Here is a 6,278-nt window from a genome sequence, read left to right as displayed (position 1 = left end):
TCCGCATTTATATCGGAGCAGCTGTCGCCCTCCAGGGGCCGACTATCGGCGACGACGAGTGGCGCCTCCTGGGTCTTAGGGCCTGCCTTCAGGAGGAGCCGGTAAGTGGGGCTGGAGCGCTGCGCTGGCGGGAGAGGCCGCGCCGCAACGCCCACTGGCCCCTGAGCCGCGAGCAGAACCGTGACCCGCACGCGGTGCCCCATCCTCGGCCGAGTTGTCGCCCCCACGCACACGTGGTCGGTGGCGGGCCCCCCTTCTTTAGCCTCCCCAAGACACCCACTTCCAGCCAAAGGCCGGCATTCCAGCAGCACCCGGCCGCCGCGCAGGGGGTTGGTGGAGTGCAAGTCTTGGTCTCCGAGCTACTGTGGCGCCGGCTCGCTTTAAAAGCTAGAACCAGTCTTGTCCGGGATCGGGGTTTCTGGAAGGCGGCGACGTGGAGAAGGAGCCGGGGTGGGGGTGGGAGGCAGAGAACAGTTTTGAAGATACGGCCCAGGGCACACCACTGTGTGGAGAGGCCCGGAGCGCGGTGATTGAGCGTCTTTATCTCTGATCACCAGGCGACCCCGCAGATTCCGTGTGGTACCTCTCCCTGCTCTGCCTCTGGCAGTACTTCGGGGTGTCACGGGCTCCGCGGCGCCGGGCACTAGGACCCCGCGGGGAGCAGAGGGAAGGGGAGGCGGCCGCGGCCAGGGAGCCTGGTGGACTTGTCCGGTCTGACCGCCTGGGCTGGAAAACTTTTTCTTTTTAATTATTTCTCCTAGCCGGAGCGCTAGGGTTGCTAAGCGCGCGGGGCTGGCTCGGCTACCCCGCGTGGGGCCGCCAATTTTTCCCTGTGCGACGGGCGGAGCTGGATTCCGGGGCTGGGGTACCGGGACGAGGGGAGCGCTCTGAAGGGGGAGGCGAACTTGCCTCCGGAACGGGGATCCCGAAGCGGGCTGGCTGTCAACGGGCTGGAATCCGTTGGCCTCTCCCCGAATCCCTGTTCGGGTGGGCTCCAAGGCGGGCGCAGAGGTGTCGAGGGAGCGCCCAGGGAGAACCTCGCTGGGTGGTTTGCAGGGCGGAGTTCCCCGAGATCCTGGGGAGCCAGGCGGCCAGGGCTGCTGCCCTCTGGGCGCTGCGCCGCCTCCGCACTCACTGCTGCCCGCTGAAGGGGTTTATGGCCGCGCGCCTCCCCAGCCACGTGGAGCCTCGCGCCTTCTATGTGGGGATCGTGGGGACAGGAGGGCTCGCAGGGGGCCTCATGGGGCCGAAAGTCGCTCCTGCCACTACCCCTCTCCCCCCGCCCTTTCGACTTAGTGCTCTCAGGTCTGATGCTGCCTGGGTGTTGGTTGGAGGTGGGCCTGCCTGAGAAGTGCCCCACTGGGCTTTCAAGACCCCCTCCCAGGCAGCGGCCTTCCAGGGCTTGGCAAGGCGCCCCAACCCTCCCAGGAGCCCTCAAGGCCAGCGCCAAAAACACGGCCTGGTTTCCACTGTGGTCACAGTAAAGAAGCAATTTGTGCTTTAATCAAGTTCCTATTCAACATATTTTCAATGATTAATGACCCAACTACTTCATTTTTTTTAGTCCAGACCTCAGACACAAAGTATTTTTAGCTTGATATTTTTGGACAGGGAGTAAAACTAGATACATTAAATAAATAACCTGTGTGAGCCGAGGAGCTGCTCTCTTGGCCAGATGCAGGACCCATTTACACACCAGCACCTGTGGAGCCTGCAGAGAACTCGGAGTGGGATTTTCAGTTTGTCCGCATTGCCATGAACGATGGCAGTCCCAGGGTAGGAGCAAGGAAAAGGCTCCTGGAAGTATCCTGTTCACAGCGTCTACACCTGGTTTCCTGCCAGGGCCAGAGGCTCCCAGGGCTGGGGGAGCAGTGGAATCAGGCTTTGTTAATAGGGTGTGTGGGGGTGAGAGAGGCACCCAAGGGGCCCACACCCAGGGTCCCAGGTCCTTCCACAGCAGAACCAGAATTCTCCCACAAGGCCAGCTCTGTGCAAGGTGCTTATTGCCCAGAGATGAGTGAGAAGTGGCCTCTGCCCTCTTGGGGTTGGGGGGACAGACAGGCCATCACACAGTCTGCGCGGAGAGAAGGGCCTCCTCACAGAGGAGGTGTCACCGAAAGAGCAGGGAATGGGCCTGGGCAGAGGGATGTCGTACATTAATTCATCAAAGGTCTGTTAGACACACATGGGGATGAAGGATTGATGTACCATGTGATTGATAATAGGACACCCTGCCCTGGTGAATGCGGGGCTCTGGAGGAGGGATCAACAGATTTTGTTTGGGGAGGTGCTATGGGCTAAATTGTGTGCCCCCCTCCCCACATTCATATGTTGAAGTCCTAACCCCCAATGTGTTATATCCAGAGATAGTATTTTTTAACGAGGTGATTAAGGTTAAATGGGGTCATAAGGGTGGTGTCCTAATCGGATAGGATTGGTGGCCTTGCAAGGAGAAGAGAGGGAGAGCTCCCCCCCACCCCTGCCCCAAAGGCACATGCACTGGCACCCGTGTGAGGACACAGGGAGAAGGCGGTGTCTGCAGGTCAGAGAACAGAGCCCTCACCGAAACCCAACCATCCTGGCACATTGACCTCCCACTTCCAGCCTCCAGAACTGTGAGAAAATTAATTTCTGTTATTTAAGCCACCCAATGTGTGGCACTTTGTCATGGCAGCCGGAGCTGACTAAGGAGGCCAGAGAGGGCTTCATGGAGCCGTGGACCTTTGAGCTGCACTTTGAAGGATGAACAGGAATTAGCTAGAAGGATAGGTGGACAGAATGGCAGGTGCAAAGGTGGAGAGGCTATGAGTGCATGGCATGTTCTGGTAACAAAGGACAAGATGTTTGCCCGGCTGGAGTGCAGGGATTGCCAGGGAGGGGCCTAGATAAGGCTGTATCCGAAGATGGAGCTGGGTCTCTGGCCAAGGCCACTCCAGGTGAGGGGAGAACCTACCTCACAGGCTTCTGCCAAGCAGCTTTTAGCAGGGGAGCACTGTGATCCACCCCTGGGGCTGCCCCCGCCAGAAGGTTCCTTAGTCAGGTGGGTGTGGATTCCCAGCACACGGCTCCAATACTGCCCATACTGGAAACTGCCCCCCTCCCATCTCCTCTTGGGCCAGGGGTGTGCACACTGCCAAGTGCCTGGTAACATGGCCCATGTAGGCCCAGGCAGCTGCCTCGGGGCTGTTTGAGCAGGAAGTTCCTTGGCCTTATAAGCTCTTCACTTCAAGGGAAGGGAAGGGCCAGAGGAAAGCATGAAGGGGGTCCTCTACTGTGGGGGTCCCTGAGTCTAAGGGTGGTATGAGGGTCTGCTGGGCAGGGTCTCAGTGCCCTGGCAGGGCCAGCTCTCATTCAGTGCAAGCAGGAGAACAGTGACACCACTGCTTCCGGCCTTGTCTGGGGGCCCATGGCCCTGCTTCTTTTGGAGGAAGTGTCAGCAATAATTTCAAACCTATACCCCCAATTCATCCCTTCTCTCCATCTCTCCACAGATATCCTAGTTCCAGCCACCATGCTCTCTCGCCTGGACTACTGCAGCAGCCTCTAACCAGTGTCCCTGCAGTCCTCCTTGCCTCCCCCCTCCCCCAAGCACCTCCACAAAGCAGCCTGAGTTACCTGTTGAACATGTGCTGGGATCATGTCACTCACCTACTTCAACTTCCTGTGACCTCCCACTGCATGTGGAAGAAGACGGGTGATGTCTCAACCTGGCCACAAGGCCTGCATGATTTGGCCCTCACCTCTTCTTACTCCTCAGACTCTTCTTGGCTCCCAACTATGCTCTTTGCAGAACCTAGTGTCTCCCAGCCTCAGGGTGCTTCAGTTTGCTGTGCTGGCTCCCTGGAATGTTCTTCCGAAATGTTGGCCTGACTCCTTCTTCCTGTCATTTGAGTCTCCCCTTCTTGAAGAGGTTCCTCTCAGGTATGAATTGCACACTAGCCACCCCTCCCCCACTCCTTAGGCCATTGTGTGTTTCATTTTCCTCATAGCACTCTCTGGAAAATGGTCTTGTTTACTTCTTTAACTTGTTCCCTGTCTGTTTCCCACACCAGAATGCCAGCTCCACAGACAGGACCTTGTCTGTCCTGTTCCGCCTATTTCCAGAGCTTGAACAGGCCTTGGCATATGGTAGGGCCTCAAATATTTGTTGACTGGACAGGAATGGATTCTATTCAAGAAAACCCTTACCCGGCCATCCTCCCAGAACTCAACTTCTTCCCAAGCCTAGGAGGGGTGCTCAAGGGTGGCCCCAAAGGATGCTGGGGAACACCCAACCCCCTGGGTATCAGGAGCCTCTGAAGCCATGCGTGGCAATACTGCCAGGGCCTGGAGGGTCTACACAGTGCCTCCTGGCTAACTGGAAAGAAGCCCCTCAGGCAGATGCGGACCCCTGGGGCTTGGCTGAGCAGAAAGTGCCTTTGTCAGGAGGAAACGGGCCTCTTTCTCTGGAGAGGTGCAGCCCAGCCAGGACACAAGGCTAGGTGAGTGGAGGCCTCCTGAATGGGGCTCGTTTGTGTAGCGACAACTTCTCAGCCAGACAAGACAGCCCTGGAACCCCCTCTCCTCCCACCTTGGCTCCAGAGCATCCCTATCTGTAGGGCACTGCTGGGAGGGTGCCCAGGAGAGGAAGACTTAGTCCTTGGACACGAGGCATCAGATCCACCTGGGAGAACAGGGCTGCCTCCTGCAGGCTCACGTGGGAGGCAGTGGCCGCCCCAGCATGTAGACCTCACAACCCTACTGCTCAAGAGGTGGGGCCGGGCTCCTGGCCCACTTTTGTGCACCAACCATTTGGATCCCATTCCTTCTCTTTGCTGATTCCAAGGATTTATGCCTCAAGGTGCATCTTAAAAAACAACAAACAAATAAAACTTAAAGAAGGCAAGAAACCAAATTGCAAATCAAAGCAAGAGTCTTTGGGTGCTGGCTCATAGAGGGCTCAGTTCTAGCCCTCTTTCCTTGTGATTGTACTGTTCCCCGGTCTCATGCCCACCACACTGTGTGTAAAACATTCCCTGAGTGCAGACACTGGAGCTACAGGAGAAACAAGTTGCCCACAGCGGGCTGCCTATGTTTCCAGACTCCTTATCTGTTCCAGCCTGTTCGATTCCTCCCAAAGGAAACTAATATCAGGTCCCGCTATGGTCTGTGCTAATAGACTGTCAGCTTATAGAGTTAACAAACAGAATTGCTAATGTACCATTCTTGACTTCCAGGATAAAGCCTTAACGGAAAAAAAGGCAACTTGCAGAACAACATGCAGCTCCCACTTTTTGAGAACGGATTTTTAAAATATATATTATGGGTGTATAGAAAAAAGTTAGGAGTAATACACACCGAACTGTGAACAATGGTGCTGCCCATGTAGGAAGGCAGAAACCTTGCACTTTAAATGTATACACTTACGTATATTGCACTTTTCTTTTTAATCTTCACCCGAGGATATGTTTTTATTGATTTTAAGAGAGAGAGGAAGGGAGAGAGAAACATCTATCAGCTGCCTCCTGCATGTGCCCTGACTGGGGATCAAACCCAAAACCTAGGTATGTGCCCTGACCTGGAATTGAACCCATAACCCTTTGGTGTACGGGACAAGGCTCCAACCAATTGAGCACCCGGCTAGGGCGTATATTGGACTTTTTAAACAGACAAGTATGTGTTTATTACTTTTATAGCTTTATAAACTATAAAAATATTTTAAATCACATTAAATTTATAGTTTTATAATTTTTATAGTTTTATAAACTATAAAATGCTTTAAAGTCACCTTAATGTACTCTACAAATATATAATGTTACAATAGATTCCATAGCTTTGTAAATAACTTCAAAATACTTTTTAATGACCATATTTTTTAAATTAAAAAATCTGGAAACATGGTCTAAGAATGAATAGTTTTCTGATTTGTGGATTTGAATTTGCTCATATGGGAACCATACCTAGTTATAGACACTAAATCACATTCTGTTCTACAGATAACAAGTCATCTTTATTTTAAATGAGAAAAGCTCATTTATTTATATATAAAGAACTACAAATCAATGTGAAAAAGAATCATAATTCAAAAGAAAGTGGGTGTACACAGTTTATTTTAACCGATAGTAAATGCAAATGATTTTAAACATGTTTAAAAGTGCTAAGACTCTGAATAAAAGATATACAAATTAAAACTAAACTAATCTGACAGATCAAGATGAAAACCTTTGGTAATGTGCCGTCCTGATAAATAGGTACAGCAAACAGGTCGGGTATACTGAAGCATCCTCTTTGGAGGGCAT

General features: G+C 52.9%; 1 long non-coding RNA gene across 1 annotated transcript; it reads left to right on the top strand.

Moving 5' to 3' along the window:
• Positions 1-851: 851 nt before the first annotated feature.
• LOC106698343 lies at positions 852-5,150 on the top strand. The gene is made up of 3 exons (XR_001349657.2): positions 852-987; positions 3,492-3,921; positions 4,053-5,150. It is a non-coding gene; the product is annotated as an uncharacterized LOC106698343 (long non-coding RNA).
• The last annotated feature ends 1,128 nt before the right edge of the window (positions 5,151-6,278 follow it).

The sequence above is a fragment of the Myotis lucifugus genome, unplaced genomic scaffold (assembly GCF_000147115.1).
Source record: "Myotis lucifugus unplaced genomic scaffold, Myoluc2.0 scaffold_164, whole genome shotgun sequence".
In the NCBI taxonomy this organism is placed as follows: Eukaryota; Metazoa; Chordata; class Mammalia; order Chiroptera; family Vespertilionidae; genus Myotis; species Myotis lucifugus.
This window is presented reverse-complemented; position numbering and strand designations above follow the sequence as displayed.